Here is a 19,597-nt window from a genome sequence, read left to right as displayed (position 1 = left end):
ACTATAAATTAACCAAACTTATCCAGTACCAGCATCACACACAAATCCATTGGGCACTGTAAGAATGAAGGGGAAGACAGCTGAGAATGAAGATTAAATTCTAACTATATAAATAATCCATGCAAGATAATGAAGAATTTTCTAGCGGCCATTTCAGCGAAAACAATGTAAAGGATGAGGGGGAGAAGTCAGATCATGATGGATACAATTCTACTCAACATGAAATGTTTATTTTTTTTCTATATTTGCACTTGTACACTAACCTTTTTGTTACCAGAGACCATATATTTAACCTAATAGATATTTTAAACACGTGTTGAAACCCTTGTCTATCTAGAACACAATTTTTAACCCCAATTCCTGAGCCACAAATTGTGTTAAAGGATCCTAAATAGTGTTGAGCATTCCGATACCGCAAGTATCGGGTATCGGCCGATATTTGCTGTATCGGAATTCCGATACCGAGTTTCGATATTTTTGTGATATCGGGAATCTGTATCGGGATTAAGATTTATGTGTAAAATAAAGAATAAAAATAAATATTGATATACTTACCCTCTGACGTGCCCTGGTTGTCACCGCTGCAACCACCATGCTTTCCTTCCTGAGAATGAGCGTGCTAAGGACCTTCGATGACGTGGCGGCTTGTGATTGGTCGCGTGAGCGGTCACATGACGCTACCGCGACCGATCACAATCCGCGACGTCATCGAAGGTAATTAACGCGCTCATTCTAAGGAAGGAAAGCATGGCGGTTGCAGCGGTGACAACCAGGGCGCGTCAGAGGGTGAGTACATCAATATTTTTTATTTTTATTCTTTATTTTACACATGAATATGGATCCCAGGGCCTGAAGGAGAGTTTCCTCTCCTTCAGACCCTGGGATCCATTACAGGATACCTTCCGATATTTGTGTCCCATTGACTTGTATTGGTATCGGCGATATCCGATATTTTTCAGATATCGGCCGATACCATCCGATACCGATACTTTTAAATATCGGACGGTATCGCTCAACACTAATCCCAAATGCTTCATCACTAATGCAAATGTGGGTAAGGAAAAACCATAGCATATAGCCCAAGTTATGTTTAAAGGGTTAGATATACAGTATTGTGGAACAGTTTAAAACAGTTGCAAAGTAAGGAGATGCCAAAAATAGAAGTTATAATCATTTATTTATATCAATTAATAAAATACAAAATTATTGAACAAAAATCTAAATGACATGAATATTTGGTGACCACTCTTTGCATTCATCCGTTCTAATTACTTGCATGTGCACACAGTTTTTGAAGGAACTCAGAAGGGAGGTTTTTCCAAATATATTGGAGAACTAATCACATAATCAACTGCCATACTCAAAGACCTTTACTTTCCAGGGAAAATTAAAGTAATTGAAGATGGAGAGAACTGACTGCCGAGAAGAGGGAAATTGAGAGGATATTGTTAAACATACATATGGCTTTTCTGGACAACATCTTCCAATTAGCAGGTGGGGGAGTGCAGTCTGCACATTGTCTCCAGTCGATGTAGACTTGGTACATGGAGTCATATACCGTTGCTTCCAACCAGGGGAAATATCCAGTCAAAGCAACAAAGAGAAGAACACCAAAAGCCCAGGTATCTATAGTAGGGCTCAAGAGTAAGTATTCTCCGTCTTTCAAGTCACACAACTCAGGAGACATGTACGGGACAATGTGACATGGATGACACATAGTATCCTGAAGGTTGGGTCAAACCAAAGTCGCTCAGCTTGATTTGATTAGTCTTCGTCCATGAGCAGCACGTTGTCCGGCTTCAGGTCTCTGTGTACCAACCCTCTACTATGCATAAAGTCTAGAGCTGAAGAGATCTGTCTTGCACACCTCTTCACAGCAGACTCAGGAATTCCAATCTGTAGAAAAAAAAGATAAGTATCATGATATTTAGATTTATTTGTGCAGTTCTTTATTCAAATTGAAAATACCAAACATTGAAGATGTTGCTGGTGTTGGGACAGTGGATTCAATAGTGTATTAACTGTTGCTGTGATGGCAATGTGACATCAAATGGTACATTATAAACTCCTGTTCCATCTATAAAAAGGTTTGATGTATTCTGTTATGATCTGGTGGTTTAGGAGCAACATGGGACGAGCTCTAAAGGAAGTGGTACCTGTACTGACCGCAGTCCCTAAGCTCAACACAACACTAGAAGCAGCCGTGGGATGCTCCTGACACTCCCTAGGTACCTCGTCACAGCCTGAGAACTAACTACCCCTAAATATAGAAACAGGAAAATTATCTTGCCTCAGAGAAAATCCCCAAAGGATAGATAGCCCCCCACAAGTAATGACTGTGAGTGGAGAGGGAAAAGACATACACAGAATGAAACCAGGATGAGCACAGGAGGCCAGTCTAGCTAGATAGATAGGACAGGATGGAATACTGTGTGGTCAGTATAAAACACTACAAAAAATCCACACAGAGTTTACAAAAATCTCCACACCTGACAAAAGGTGTGGAGGGTAAATCTACTTCCCAGAGCTTCCAGCTACACAGAATTAATGCATACTGACAAGCCAGACAAACATAAAAAGCAGAGAACGGATAAGTCCACAACCTGTGGACAAAAAAGAGCAAGCAAGGACTTGGCTTTGCTGAACTGGTCAGGATAACGGGGAAATCCAAAGAGATGTGAATCCAACCAGGAACCATTTACAAGTGGCACTGGCTGAAGAGAGAGCCGAGCAGAAAGACAATCAGTGGAAGCAGCTGCAGACTGCTAAATCTAAGGAGCAGCCATACCACTTAAAACCACCGGAGGGAGCCCAAGAGCAGAACTCACAAAAGTGCCACTTACAACCACTGGAGGGAGCCCAAGAGCGGAATTCACAACAGTATTCCCAAATAACCCTTTACACATTAGTTTGCTAATTGACATGGGTATTTAGATTCTCCCGACTGTTGATGTTTATTATTAGCCTTTGGTGCTTCATAAATTAAGCATTGTTAGATTGTAGGAAATCATATGAAGCCACCTTTACTGACCTCACTTTGGATGATATGATGCAAGGTGCCTGCTGTTGCCAACTCTTGACTCAATACAAAGTGGTCAATTGTGCCAATAAACACTGGATACGTAGTGATAATGTGAGGGTGCTCAGACAAGGTGATTGAAAAACAAAACTGTCAGAAAGGATTTCAGTAGAGTTCTGTCCTTCTTCACTAATTTTGCAGCCACTGCTTTTCCTAAAAAAAAGAACAAACAAAAAACTGTTTAATATCCTCCCAGATCTCACATAGAAGAATTATATTCAAACACATAATCATCTCAGGCAATGGGATGTTTTTGGAGGGACATCAATTCCTAATCCTCAACCTCATGTCTGAGGCAGTCCGACTTTTGTAAATCCAAAATGGCTCCAATTTATCAAAGTTTAATCCTAAATATGTTTATTTTACTGACTTTATGTATATACCACAATACAACGAATCTTAGTTGTTTGGCAGCCAGTTATCTCTAATGAGAAAAAAGCTATTGGGATACTATCTTTTTGCCACCTGATATCTCCTGTCAGATAAAGTGGTTAAAGTTTAATCAATGGGCCAGCCTATAGTTATTTTGGATGGGTATTTTTCGAATTAAGAGTGAAGTTGGCCACACAAGTGAACATTTGTCTGTATATCAGTGGCAGAGCCAGCTGAATGCTTGAAATATCAAGATCAACAGCTAATGACCTAATGCTTATTTGCCCAACACCTATTTTTTCTGACCTCTTCATTTTCATACAATCTTTCTATAACCCAACATGGTGTCTGGGATTAATAGTTGGTTGTCCCCCATACACATACCATACTGATCAATCCCCACCAAATTTGGGAGGTTTGTATGATTTTAGTCCTATATGTATGGGAATTTTACAGATGATGATTCTAGAATAAGCTGGATTTTCCAATGACCTACAGATAAATATCTCTTCTCCATGGTCAGTTAAAATCAATATCACATTTTATATAGAATTTACCAATTTATTTAACCAATTAAGGTAAATGACCATCTTTTTTTGCATTGTTCATATATCTGTTGATCTCTCCTTTGCCAGTACAACTTGTCCATAAGATCCCTGGCCCAACTCCTTGATGATATCGAAGCATTCAGAAATATTTGGCATCTCCAAGATATGGAAGGTGGCCATTGCTGCCCGGAAGTCGATACTTTTTGCTAAACAAAGTCTGTATGACTCTATTTGAGAATATAATGAGTATAATTATTAAAACATCATGTATATAACATCTTCTTGGTTTCTGTGGACATTTATGATGATTGGGCTTCATCATAATTTAGATACCCATAATTAAGAAAGATGTTCCCATTCAGGAAAGATGGTTGACAACACTTGTAAAAGGTATCTTTGTGGGCATATTGGTTGTCATCAATCTTTCTTTGAAGATATTGTATTCAAAGAGTCAAGATTAAGGATAATTCTAAACAGTTCTACAGTAATACAAAGGTGTTTGTATCTAGAGAGTTTATATATTTCATCATTAAAACATGAAAATTATAATTTGTCACGTTTAAAGTTACTAGAAAGGGGAATAATTGTTTAATGGTCATATGGCAAGAAGACCCCGAACACAAATAATAACAATAGATATAACATTGAAGAGTAGTCATACCTGGTTTGGGATTTTAATGATGTTGATGATTAGCTGGTTTCTGATCCAAATAAGTTGAGCAATGTTGCTTTCTGGTTCAGTCTGAGAGGTGCTTTCTCCACAAAGATGTTCTCAGGAATAATTCCACAAGACACATGAACTTCAAGTTCTAACTTTTATAGGGAAGGAGCTACTTGAAATTTCTGCCTTTCCTCCTCATTTACCAATTGGATGTAAAAAAAAAACCCAAAAAACTCCATTGATTTACAGATTAAGGTGTCTCCTAGAAGTTGGACATTCATGTAGACCTAATTGTTCATTATTAGACTATTAAAGGAGCTGGTTGTGCCACAATGGTATCAGGGTGGTGCCCACCATAGTAGTGTTTATGTTGCTATTACAATGCTAATTTTATCAGTTCTGAATTTATTCTGCCACCTACAGTCCCATCTCACCTTCCCGACCTCCTGCTGCTTTCACTAAAAGAGAAACTGGTCCCATGTTTTTATATACATATACATTTGTCATGCTCAGGTCTTGTATCCAGTGTTTATAGCCATAAACTGACTCAACATATCTTGTAGGACAGTCTTGTCCCAACTGACAGTATTACTATATGGAAATAACTGAATTGTCAATTGAGTGTTTGTTTTTTTTGTGTTTTTTTTTTTTTTCAAGCTTTAGAACTTATCTACCAAGAAAATCGAGCACACTGTACCGTTGTTTAAAACAAGTATAAACTTCCATAGGTCAAAATGTACAATCCCTTGTTTCCACCACGCAGACAACGGTCGCTCATTATGGTTGAGATCGGATATTTCATTCTAGATATATATCTGGTTATTGGTTAATGAAGTGCACATACAGTCTAATTGGCAGATTTTTTTAATGATTTTCTTTCAGGACATCTGAAAAAATCTGGAAAATTAGTAAATCAAATCTGCATGGAATTGTTCATAAATGAATGAGGCAAAGAAATATTTCACTTTAAAATGCATACAAAATTTTACAAATGAAATATTTTTTTTCAAATTTTATTTGATATTATTTCTTATTTAAACTAATAAATCTGAGAATTGATCCAAAAATCCAGACTCTACATCAGATTCCATGCTGACAATGTGTTGTAAAAAGTGACTCTATTACAACACTCTATTACTCTATTAAAACACTGCGGACGGACATTGCCTGCACAAAGACAAACTATTTTCCTGAAAACACATTCAGATATTCTGTTATAACATAATTAAAAATTGCATGTTTTTCATAAATTCACAACCCAACAGGTTTTCATTTCATTTTTGGTCCTTGTATCATTTTTTTCCCATTGATGAGGCATCTGTTTTTTTTTCATGCAACAAATTATTCAAAGCTTTTTGACCAAGAAATAGTAAAAGTAGACTGCACTTATATCAATCGCATGGCTATCATGTCATCCATTTTTTGTTATAGACCCTTTCTCTTGAATAAGCGAGTTTTATTCTGGAAAAAGGATCAAAAATGGAGACGTCACAACATAAATGCAAAAAATGGACATGTGAAGAGGCCCATAGCCTGTAATGGTATGTGTTCGATCAATGACAATCCCAGTCATGTGAGTGATGCCTAAGTGTGAGCTGGACCAGCAGTCTTCTCTCCCGACCTCCTGACTAACCTCCATTTTACATGAATCTGCGACTGGGGAACAAGAGTCCAACCAATATTAACCCCTTCCCGACCCATGACGCCACATAGGCGTCATGAATGTCGGTGCCAATCTGACCCATGACGCCTGTGGCATCATGGAAAGATCGCATCCCTGCAGATTGGGTGAAAGGGTTAACTCCAATTTCTATCAGAACGATTTGCAATATTTCACCTAAACTGGTGAAGTATTACAATCCAGCGATGGCCGATGCTGCAATATCATCGGCCATGGCAGGAAACACTGATGTGCCCCCCCAAGCCACCGATCTGTGGTCTGCTCCCCTCCATCCTGTGCTCTGCTCCCCGTCCTCCTGTCTGCTCCCCCGTGCTCCTATGCCACCCCCCCGTGCCCTGATCCCCCCCTTATACTTACCAAGGCTTCCGGTGTCCGTCCGTCTTCTCCATGTGCACCGCTATCTTCCAAAATGGCGGGCGCATGCGCAGTGCGCCCGCCGAGTCTGCCGGCTGGCAAATTCGTTCCATGTACATTTTGATCACTGTGATAGGTTTTATCACAGTGATCAAAATAAAAAGAAGTAAATGAACCCCCCCCTGTATCACCCCCATAAGTAGGAACAATAATAAAATAAAGAAGAAGAAAATTTTTTTCCACCACAGTTAGAACTAGGGTTAGGGTTAGGGAATGTGCACACGTATTCTGGTCCTCTGCGGATTTTTCCGCAGCGTTTTTTATAAATCCACAGTGCAAAACCGCTGCGGATTTACCATGGTTTTTCTGCGGATTTCACTGCGGTTCTGTATTGGAGCAGTTGTAAAACCGTTGCGGAATCCGCAGAAAGAAGTGGAATGTGCGGAATGTAAACCGCTGCGTTTCCGCACAATTTTTTCTGCAGCATGTGCGCAGTGTTTTTTGTTAACTCATGGGAAAATGCTGCGGACCCGCAGCGGCGGAAACACTGTGGATCCGCAGCGTTTTCCGCGTCGTGTGCACATGCTTTTAGAATTAGGCTATGTGCACATGATGCGGATTTGGCAGCGGATTTGGCTGCAGATCTGCCGCTGCGGATTCGTAGCAGTTTTCCATCAGTTTTACAGTTCCATGTAAACCTATGGAAAACCAAATCCGCTGTGCCCATGGTGCGGAAAATACCGCGCGGGAACGCTGTGTTGTATTTTCTGCAGTATGTCAATTCTTTGTGCGGATTCTGCAGCGTTTTACACCTGTTCCTCAATAGGAATCCGCAGGTGAAATCTGCACAAAAAACACTGGAAATTCACGGTAAATCTGCAGTTAAAATGCAGTGCCTTTTACCCGCGGATTTTTCAAAAATGGTGTGGAAAAATCTCACACGAATCTGCAACGTGGGCACATAGCTTTAGGGTTAGGGTTGGAATTAGGGCTAGGGTTGGAAATAGGGTTAAGATTAGGCTTGTGGTTAGGGTTATGGTTAAGGGGTGTGTTGGGGTTAGGGTTGTGGTAAGGCGTGTGTTGGGGTTAGGGTTTGGATTGGGGTTAGGATTATGTTTAGGGTTGGGATTAGGGTTAGGGGTATGTTGGGGTTAGGGGTGTGTTGGGATTAAGGTTGTGGTTAGGGTTATGGCTAGAGTTGAGATTAGGGTTAGGGGAGTGTTGGGGTTACTGTTGGAGTTAGAATTGAGGGCTTTCCACTGTTTAGGCACATCAGGGGTCTCCAAACGCAATATGGTGCCACTATTGATTCCTGCCAATCTTGCGTTCAAAAAGTCAAATGGTGCTCCCTCCCTTCCGAGCCCCGACATGCGCCAAAACAGTGGTTTACCCCACATATGGGGTATCAGCGTACTCAGGACAAACTGGGCAACAATTATTGGGGTCCAATTTCTCCTGTTACCCTTGTGAAAATAAAAAATTGCTTGCTAAAACATCATTTTTGAGGAAAGAAAAATGATTTTTTTATTTTCACGGCTCAGCGTTGTAAACTTGTGTTGAGCACTTTGAACCCCCCAAGTGCTTCACAGATCTAGATAAGTTCCTTGGGGGGGGGTCTAGTTAACAAAATGGGGTCACTTGTGCCTAAACCGTAGAAACCCCCCCACATCAGGGGCTCTGCAAATGCAACATGACACCCGCAGACCATTCCATCAAAGTCTGCATTCCAAAACATCACTACTACCCTTCTAAGCCCCGTCGTGTGTCCAAACAGTGGTTTCCCCCTACATATGGGGTATCAGCGTACTCAGGACAAACTGGACAACACCTTTTGGGGTCCAATTTCTCCTGATACTCTTGTGAAAATAAAAAATTGCGGGCTAAAAAATAATTTGAGGAAAGAAAAATGATTTTTTGTTTTCACGGCTCTGCGTTATAAACTTCTGTGAAGCACTTGGGGTATTAAAGTGGTCCCTGCACATCGAGGTTAGTTCCATGGGAGGTCTAGTTTCCAAAATGGGGTCACATGTGGGGGAGCTCAAATGTTTAGGCACACGGGGGCTCTCCAAACGCGACATGGTGTCAGCTAACGATTGGAGCTAATTTTTCATTCAAGAAGTCAAATGGTGCACCTTCCATTCCAAGCCCGGCCGTGTGCCCAAACAGTGGTTTATCCCCACATGTGAGGTATCGCTGTACTCAGGAGAAATTGCCCAATAAATTTTAGGATCCATTTTATCCTGTTGACCATGTGGAAATGAACAAATTGAGGCCAAAATAATTTTTTTGTGGAAAAAAGTACTTTTTCATTAAGGATCAATTTGTGAAGCACATGGGGGTTCAATGTTATCACTATGCATGTAGAGCAGTTCCTTGGGGGGTTTAGTTTCCAAAATGGGGTCATGTGGGGGGAGCTCCTATGTTTAGGCACACAGGGGCTCTCCAAACGCGACATGGTGTCTGCTAAAGATTGGAGCCAATTTTTCATTAAAAAAGTCCCTTCCAAGCCCTGTCGTGCGCCCAAACAGTAGTTCCCCCCCCCCCCCACACATGGGGTATCGGCGTACTCAGGACAAATTGTACAATAACTTTTGGGGTCCAGTTTCTCTTTTTACCCTTGGGAAAATAAAAAAATTGTTGCTAAAAATCATTTTTGTGACTAAAAAGTTAAATGTTCATTTATTCCTTCCATGTTGCTTCTGCTGCTGTGAAGCACCTGAAGGGTTAATAAACTTCTTGAATGTGGTTTTGAGCACCTTCAGGGGTGCAGTTTTTAGAATGGTGTCACTTTTGGGTATTTTCAGCCATATAGACCCCTCAAACTGACTTCAAATGTGAGGTGGTCCCTAAAAAAAAATGGTTTTGTAAATTTTGTTGTAAAAATGACAAATCGCTGGTCAAATTTTAACACTTATAACTTCCTAGCAAAAAAAATATTGTTTTCAAAATTGTGCTGATGTAAAGTAGACATGTGGGAAATGTTATTTATTAACTATTTTGTGTCACACAACTCTCTGGTTTAACAGAATGAAAATTCAAAATTTGAAAATTGGCTAAAATTTTGAAAATTTCGCAAATTTCCATTTTTTTCACAAATGCAAAAATTATTGACCTAAATTTACCACTAACATGAAGCCCAATATGTCATGAAAAAACATTCTCAGAACCACTAGGATCCGTTGAAGTATTCCCGAGTTATTACCTCTTAAAGGGACACTGGTCAGAATTGCAAAAAAACGGCCAGGTCATTAAGGTCAAAATAGGCTGGGTCATAAAGAGGTTAATATGGCAGATATGAATAAGGCAGTAACTCCATAAAAACTCATTGGCTCATTCTAGCTAGCTGTCTCTCACTTGTCTCCTTTCTCTTATCTCAAATCATTGGGCTGACCATTACCCAATATGTATGGGTGGTTTCACTGCATTTGGCCTTGTCTCTAGTACAGTTGTTTTCCCAATTAGGATCCATTTATGGTCAATGATCTCGGTGCCAGACGACTTTCACCCAGACCAGATCACCTGTGGAGACCACCATAGTTCTACAGCTTCTATAATTACATGTGGATGTTCTCAGTCTTCACTTGCAACCTTTGGCACCACATTTATCCCTCAGTGCCGCTGCTGTTTTTACTGGATTTTGTTAGGCTAATTAGTACAGTCATGAGCTTACCATATCCTCAGGTGTCTCCTTCACACTGGAAGCCAAGTGTCCATTCAGTACATTTATATCATTTTCTTAAATATTGTTAAAAAATTTTTATTTCCGTGATCTGATCACAGCTGCAATCTGTGTAGAGCTCAGAAGTAAGTTCTCCTTTATGGCATTCCATAACTCACTACTTACCGAAATTAAAGAAATCAAAATTTTAAAACCCAACATGACAGGGTGGATGAGAATTTGGCCATGGTATTCATTAAACTTACAAATTTTCTTAAATAAACACTTCCTGGTCTTATTACAAAATTTAAGCTCAGCAGACTTTACCCAAACTGATCCAGCAATTGTTTGAGCAGAAACTATTTTAACACTGGGAAACAACCTCCTGACATCCAGCAAACTTCTCTTCATCAGAAACAGCAAATCTACTGCCCCCATTTTCCAAATATGATTTCCTCCGAGATGTATGATGACATAAGGATTCAGGAACGTATCACTCATCATGAAGGTTTGATTAATCAGGCCATCCCATCGCTTATCTCTGAACCCTGAGCCAGCAGACCCTTTCTCCATTGTCAGACTTCTTGTTTCATAATTTTGTGAATTGAACGGGTCTAAGTGATTTCCAAATCATTGCATTCTTGTTTACTTTACACATCGTCCCAACTCTTTTGGAATTGGGGTTGAACATTATTTAAATATCTCACCCCACACATGGGACATCTTGTGTCATATTTAGATTAAAACTTGTCCTAATTGTGGAGCTGTCCGTGGGTCCAAAGTTATTGTGAAAACATTTTTAACCCCTTCAAGACCCAGCCTATTTTGACCTTAAAGACCTTGCCGTTTTTTGCAATTCTGACCAGTGTCCCTTTATGAGGTAATAACTCAGGAACGCTTCAACGGATCCTAGCGGTTCTGAGTGTTTTTTTCGTGACATATTGGGCTTCATGTTAGTGGTAAATTTAGGTCAATAAATTCTGCATTTATTTGTGATAAACACGGAAATTTGGCGAAAATTTTGAAAATTTCGCAATTTTCACATTTTGAATTTTTATTCTGTTAAACCAGAGAGATATGTGACACAAAATAGTTAATAAATAACATTTCCCACATGTTTACTTTACATCAGCACAATTTTGGAAACAAAATTTTTTTTTGTTAGGAAGTTATAAGGGTTAAAATTTGACCAGCGATTTGTCATTTTTACAACGAAATTTACAAAACCATTTTTTTTAGGGACCACCTCACATTTGAAGTCAGTTTGAGGGGTCTATATGGCTGAAAATACCCAAAAGTGACACCATTCTAAAAACTGCACCCCTCAAGGTACTCAAAACCACATTCAAGAAGTTTATTAACCCTTCAGGTGCTTCACAGCAGCAGAAGCAACATGGAAGGAAAAAATGAACATTTAACTTTTTAGTCACAAAAATTATCTTTTAGCAACAATTTTTTTATTTTCCCAATGGTAAAAGGAGAAACTGAACCACGAAAGTTGTTGTCCAATTTGTCCTGAGTACGCTGATTCCTCATATGTGGGGGTAAACCACTGTTTGGGCGCACGGCAGGGCTTGGAAGGGAAGGAGCGCCATTTGACTTTTTGAATCAAAAATTGGCTCCACTCTTTAGCGGACACCATGTCACGTTTGGAGAGCCCCCGTGTGCCTAAAAATTGGAGCTCCCCCACAAGTGACCCCATTTTGGAAACTAGACGCCCCAAGGAACTTATCTAGATGCATAGTGAGCACTTTGAACCCCCAGGTGCTTCACAAATTGATCCGTAAAAATGAAAAAGTACTTTTTTTTTCACAAAAAAATTCTTTTAGCCTCAATTTTTTCATTTTCACATGGGCAACAGGATAAAATGGATCCTAAAATGTGTTGGGCAATTTCTCCTGAGTACAGCAATACCTCACATGTGGGGGTAAACCACTGTTTGGGCACATGGTAAGGCTCGGAAGGGAAGGAGCGCCATTTGACTTTTTGAATGAAAAATTATTTCCATCGTTAGTGGACACCATGTCGCGTTTGGATAGCTCCTGTGTGCCTAAACATTGGCGCTCCCCCACAAGTGACCCCATTTTGGAAACTAGACCCCCCAAGGAACTTATTTAGATGCCTAGTGAGCACTTTAAACCCTCAGGTGCTTCACAAATTGATCTGTAAAAATGAAAAAGTACTTTTTTTTCACAAAAAAACTATTTTCGCCTCAATTTTTTCATTTTCACATGGGCAGTAGGATAAAATGGATCATAAAATTTGTTGGGCAATTTCTCCCGAGTACGCCGATACCTCATATGTGGGGGTAAACCACTGTTTGGGCACACGGCAGGGCTCGGAAGGGAAGGCGCGCCATTCGACTTTTTGAATGGAAAATTAGCTCCAATTGTTAGCGGACACCATGTCGCGTTTGGAGAGCCCCCTGTGTGCCTAAACATTGGAGCTCCCCCACAAGTGACCCCATTTTGGAAACTAGACCCCCCAAGGAACTTATCTAGATGCATATTGAGCACTTTAAACCCCCAGGTGCTTCACAGAAGTTTATAACGCAGAGCCATGAAAATAAAAAATAATTTTTCTTTCCTCAAAAATGATTTTTTAGCCTGGAATTTCCTATTTTGCCAAGGATAATGGGAGAAATTGGACCCCAAATATTGTTGTCCAGTTTGTCCTGAGTACGCTGATACCCCATATGTGGGGGTAAACCACTGTTTGGGCGCACGGCAGGGCTCGGAAGGGATGGCACGCCATTTGGCTTTTTAAATGGAAAATTAGCTCCAATCATTAGCGGACACCATGTCACGTTTGGAGAGCCCCTGTGTGCCTAAACATTGGAGATCCCCCAGAAATGACACCATTTTGGAAACTAGACCCCCAAAGGAACTAATCTAGATGTGTGGTGAGGACTTTGAACCCCCAAGTGCTTCATAGAAGTTTATAATGCAGAGCCGTGAAAATAATAAATACGTTTTCTTTCCTCAAAAATAATTATTTAGCCCAGAATTTTTTATTTTCCCAAGGGTTACAGGAGAAATTGGACCCCAAAAGTTGTTGTCCAGTTTCTCCTGAGTACGCTGATACCCCATATGTGGGGGTAAACCACTGTTTGGGCACACGTCGGGGCTCAGAAGGGAAGTAGTGACTTTTGAAATGCAGACTTTGATGGAATGGTCTGCGGGTGTCACGTTGCGTTTGCAGAGCCCCTGGTGTGCCTAAACAGTAGAGACCCCCACAAGTGACCCCATTTTAGAAACTAGACCCCCCAAGGAACTTATCTAGATATGTGGTGAGCACTTTGAACCCCCAAGTGCTTCACAGACGTTTACAACGCAGAGCCGTGAAAATAAAAAATCATTTTTCTTTCCTCAAAAATTATGTTTTAGCAAGCATTTTTTTAGATTCACAAGGGTAACAGGAGAAATTGGACCCCAGTAATTGTTGCGCAGTTTGTCCTGAGTATGCTGGTACCCCATATGTGGGGGTAAACCACTGTTTGGGCACACGTCAGGGCTCGGAAGTGAGGGAGCACCATTTGACTTTTTGAATACGAGATTGGCTGGAATCAATGGTGGCGCCATGTTGCGTTTGGAGACCCCTGATGTGCCTAAACAGTGGTAACCCCTCAATTCTAACTCCAACACTAACCCCAACACACCCCTAACCCTAATCCCAACTGTAGCCATAATCCTAATCACAACCCTAACCCCAACACACCCCTAACCACAACACTAACCCCAACACACCCCTAACCCTAATCACAACCCTAATTCCAACCCTAACCCTAAGGCTATGTGCCCACGTTGCGGATTCGTGTGAGATATTTCCGCACCATTTTTGAAAAATCTGCGGGTAAAAGGCACTGTGTTTTACCTGCGGATTTTCCGCGGATTTCCAGTGTTTTTTGTGCGGATTTCACCTGCGGATTCCTATTGAGGAACAGGTGTAAAACGCTGCGGAATCCGCACAAAGAATTGACATGCTGCGGAAAATACAACGCAGCGTTCCCGCGCGGTATTTTCCGCACCATGGGCACAGCGGATTTGGTTTTTCATATGTTTACATGGTACTGTAAACCTGATGGAACACTGCTGCGAATCCGCAGCCAAATCCGCACCGTGTGCACATAGCCTAATTCTAAAGGTATGTGCACACGCTGCGGATCCGCAGCAGTTTCCCATGAGTTTACAGTTCAATGTAAACCTATGGGAAACAAAAATCGCTGTACACATGCTGCGGAAAAACTGCACGGAAACGCAGCGGTTTACATTCCGCAGCATGTCACTTCTTTGTGCGGATTCCGCAGCGGTTTTACAACTGCTCCAATAGAAAATCGCAATTGTAAAACCGCAGTGAAATGCGCAGAAAAAAACGCGGTAAATCCGCCATAAATCCGCAGCGGTTTAGCACTGCGGATTTATCAAATCCGCAGCGGAAAAATCCGCAGAGGACCAGAATACGTGTGCACATTCCTAACCCTACCCCTAGCCCTAACCCTAACCCTAACCCTAACCCTACCCCTACCCCTAGCCCTAACCTTAACCCTACCCCTACCCCTAGCCCTAACCTTAACCCTAACCCTACCCCTACCCCCTACCCCTAGCCCTAACCTTAACCCTAACCCTACCCCTAACCCTATTCTAACATTAGTGGAAAAAAAAAAATTTCTTTATTTTTTTATTGTCACCACCTATGGGGGTGACAAAGGGGGGGGGGTCATTTATTATTTTTTTTATTTTGATCACTGAGAGAGATTATATCTGTGATCAAAATGCACTTTGGAACGAATCTGCCGGCCGGCAGATTCGGCGGGCGCACTGCGCATGCGCCCGCCATTTTGGAAGATGGCGGCGCCCGGGAGAAGACGGACGGGACCACGGCTGGATCGGTAAGTATGATAGGGTGGGGGGGACCACGGGGGGGGGAATCGGAGCGCGGGAGGGGTGGAACGGAGCGCGGGGGGCGTGGAACGGAGCACGGGGGGGCTGGAATGGAGCACGGGGGGGGTGGATCGGAGTGCAGGGGGGTGATTGGAGCACAGGGGGGTGATTGGAGCACGGGGGGAGCGGACACGAGCACGGGGGGGAGCGGAGCACTGGACGGAGGGGAGCCGGAGCAGTGTACCGGCCAGATCGGGGGGGTGGGGGGGCGATCGGAGGGGTGGGGTGGGGGCACACTAGTATTTCCAGCCATGGCCGATGATATTTCAGCATCGGCCATGGCTGGATTGTAATATTTCACCCGTTATAATGGGTGAAATATTACAAATCGCTCTGATTGGCAGTTTCACTTTCAACAGCCAATCAGAGCGATCGTAGCCACGAGGGGGTGAAGCCACCCCCCCTGGGCTAAACTACCACTCCCCCTGTCCCTGCAGATTGGGTGAAATGGGAGTTAACCCTTTCACCCGATCTGCAGGGACGCGATCTTTCCATGACGCCGCATAGGCGTCATGGGTCGGAATGGCACCGACTTTCATGACGCCTACGTGGCGTCATGGGTCGGGAAGGGGTTAAGATGATAGAAAATACAGCAAATATCCTGCAATATAAGATTAGGACAGAAGTGAAGTTATTCTTCTGTGGTAGAAAATAATTATGCAGAACATTGATTTTTGTTTTAAAGAAAAACATAAAATTACTAATAGGAAAAAATGTTTCAGCTGCTTATTGTAGGAAGAAATTATCTGTATGTTATCTCACGTATATCTCATATCTGCCAGAACTTTCTTCTATCTAGATAAACACACTTATAATATATGTGTTATATAAATACTATTCTTAACATTGCAATTGCAACAGTGAGACATAATTTGTGTCATAATGTAAATCACGGGGTTTGAAAATGATATAGAATAGTTGAAACGTTAATATATCTCACATTTTGAAAGGAATACACTACTTTTTGGGGATTTTTTTTGAAGTGCTGCTTTATTTAGTCTTTTTGCAAATGGGTAAAAGGATGGATGATTAAATAGGTACAGTGGGTGAAATAAGTATTGAACTCATCACCTAGTTGGGAAGTAAATATATTTCTAAAGGTGCTATTGACATGAAATTCTCAACATCTATTGATAACAACCCATCTAATACACACAGGGTGGGAAAGGAATTTGTGTAACCCTTCTGATGAAGCCATGCAAAACAATGGTTTGTTAGGGAGCTCCCTGGGTCACATTCATGTGTTAACTTATGTATGTATATGTTCATATGTTAACTATCCTCCTGCATTGTTTACTGATGTAGCAAAACTGCTAAAGATTATTATTTGTGCTTCTTGTTTGTTCTTTGTACCCATGAGTTTTTACTTGGTTACATTGACTTTGTTCTCCCTTTGTGAGACATATACAGTCACACCTTGGAGCATTACTTCACTCCTATCTGCAGGCACCTTGTTTCCATTTTCTGTTTCTGTATAAACTGTTTAGCTCATTATCTTATGCATTATCACCCTATTCTCTAATTTAATTCCATTTTATCTTGTGTATATACCTTTCCATCTTACAGCTAGTAATGTTGTGTTTTGAATTCTTTTTTTCAGGTATATATGAATGGTATTTTGCTGTAAAATCTAGTTACTAGAAAATACCATACATCTGCGCTAAGTGTATATGTACCCGCAATAGCTCACAAAATTAGGAACATAAGTCTGATTATGTTCCTAATCTTGTGAGCTATTGCGGGTACGTTTTTTCCATTCATAGGGGTATACACTTATTGCAGGTATTTGGTATGTTCTCTTTTCTATCAAGATTTGGACAACCAGGTAGTGTTTTAATGTTTGCAGCAGGTTTTTTTCCCCTTCATACTCTAGCGCCTTTGTCAGTAGTAACTAGATTTTACAAATTTGGGTTGACAGCTATTCTACTGTAAATGGCATTAATACCTAAATCTAATTTATGTGATGTACTAAAGGAATTACACTTTTATAATCATTTGAGAAGTATTTCTATTCAATTTATAGATATGATAAAAAGAGACACAGATAAAAGAGAAGCAAAATTGCGAATTTTATACTTAAAGGAATACAAATACAGATATTACGGGTGGCAATCCATGTCTGATGGAAATCTTTATTAAGTGAGAATTACTGGTATGCTTTGCAGTAGAGAGCTGTAACCCTTATAGGAATACACATCGCTACTCCCACATCATAGTAACACAAATAACGTGACAATTAACAAATTATCACATTTGTAAACAAGGTTGAAAAATGTTGCCATGTTTAATTAATCATTAAAATCTAAAATACCTTGTGCATGTGATCAAATTATCCATTTAGTTTCTCTAATAATAATTTTTTGAGATTACCTCCTTGCACAGGTTGATGAACCCTCTTGAGACCACCAAAACATACAACCTCCAGTTTAGAATAGTGTCTCACGGATATATTCAATAAGTCTGGTGGAGCCTTTGCAAGAAGGGAAAGAGTTAAAATGCTCTCTAAATCATACATACAACCTTCTAATGATTTTTCCTTTTTAATATCTTCCACAGGGACAGAAAATATTATACATGGCATACTGACTTTTACAGGGTATAAATTCTTTCACACTGTGTGTGATACCACCTAATTTAATTGGATTCATGTTCAAGTGAAGACTACAAAAATTGCAGGAAACGTATCTGTTGTTACCCACAATGTTGGAGATCTACAGTCTAGTCAGGAACCAGTTACAAAGTTCCATAGTGATGGTGTCTTTCTAGTTGAATCCGCACCTATATGTAATTGGCGGTTTTTGTGTAATCATACCACCTAAATGCTTATCCAAGCTTGACATGCCAGTTTTTATTAATTGCAGAGATAATAGCCTTGTTCATTGGACCGAATTTAAAATTAAAGATAAATCTTTTATGTTTTTCTTTTATTGACCTTCGGTGTATATCAACAAATCAGTTTATTTTAATTTGCGGCCTCTCTTCAGTGCCTCATCTGGGATGAAATCTGGGTATCTCCTTGACAGAAATTTATTTCTTAAATCACCGGCTTGGTTATTCTCAAACTGACTGTCAGTTATTCATTTTGAATTGACTGTATCGGTGGGGAAATTTTAGTGTGAGATGGAGTGAGTTTGTGGATATTGGTTTTCTGAAGGCCTCGGTTACCAATTTTCCATTTTTAACATAAATCTTAACATCTGAAAAGTTCAGTTCTAAGCCTCCAAAACCGATGTAAATGACATTAATATCATTCACCGCATTCAGATGCAGAACATAATCATGGAACTCCTTTTCGCCACCTCCCCACATGACTGTCATCCACATAGCGATTGAAGAGTTTTATAAATTTGAGAGAGAGATCATGTGGAGAGAAAACATTTTTCTTCAAAAACTGCCAAACAAATTTTCCCAAACACAAGCTGTCCGCGTACCCATTGCTGTTCCTGTGCATTAAAGGTACCATTTGTCAATGAATTTAAATGCGTTGTGTGACCGAATGAAATCAAAACAATCGAATAAAAAATGAATACAATCCCGGTTTTTGTATGTGAATGAACATTCCGCACCGCCTGATTACTGAGGCAGTGTGGAATTCTGGTATACAGACTCTACAGGTCCTCTGACGCCAGTGAAAAGTCATCTTGCCACACAAATTCCTGTGAGGTCCTTAGGAACTCTCCAGTATCTTTCATATAGGAAGGGACAGCTTGAAGGAGGGTTGGTAAAATCCAGTCCATGTATTTGGATAAAGGCTCAGTTAAGGATTCCACCCCTTAGATAATTGATGACATGTGGTATAGACATGGATTTGTGGATTTTGGGTGCATAGTACCTGTAGGGTCTAAGTGGGATCTCCGCGAACAATTGTCCGTATTTTTTTATTGTACAAAATACCCAAATTCACTTGCTTCTCAGAAAAGACTGAAATTTGTACTTAGTAGTGAGATCATTAAGCAAGGGTTTTTTTGTGGAACTGTGAGAATTATCATTGCTTCCTGCATATAATTTTCTGTTGTCATGAGAACTCCACATGTCTGTATCATGCATAACTGTCATTTCAATTTTGCTATTGACATGAAATTCTCTTATGTCAGTACCAAGCCAATCAATCCACACAAGCAAAGAAATCAAATCACAGATTTCCAAAAACTAAGTTGTGTAATAATGAGAAATGACACAGGAGGGTTTAAGGAACTTGTGAGGAAGTCTTTCAAACCAAGGGTATGTTTGGGAGTTTCATTGATGACCTTTCTATGTTAACAACCCTCCTGCATCATTTTATAATGTATCAATCCTACCAAGGG

The 19,597-nt window shown here is 40.5% G+C and overlaps 1 pseudogene; it reads right to left on the bottom strand.

Annotated features, from left to right (window-relative positions):
- Nucleotides 1-18: 18 nt before the first annotated feature.
- LOC138637907 (serine/threonine-protein kinase SBK1-like) lies at nt 19-18,617 on the bottom strand (annotated as a pseudogene).
- Between the last annotated feature and the right edge of the window lie 980 nt (nt 18,618-19,597).

Source organism: Ranitomeya imitator, chromosome 5, assembly GCF_032444005.1.
Source record: "Ranitomeya imitator isolate aRanImi1 chromosome 5, aRanImi1.pri, whole genome shotgun sequence".
In the NCBI taxonomy this organism is placed as follows: Eukaryota; Metazoa; Chordata; class Amphibia; order Anura; family Dendrobatidae; genus Ranitomeya; species Ranitomeya imitator.
This window is presented reverse-complemented; position numbering and strand designations above follow the sequence as displayed.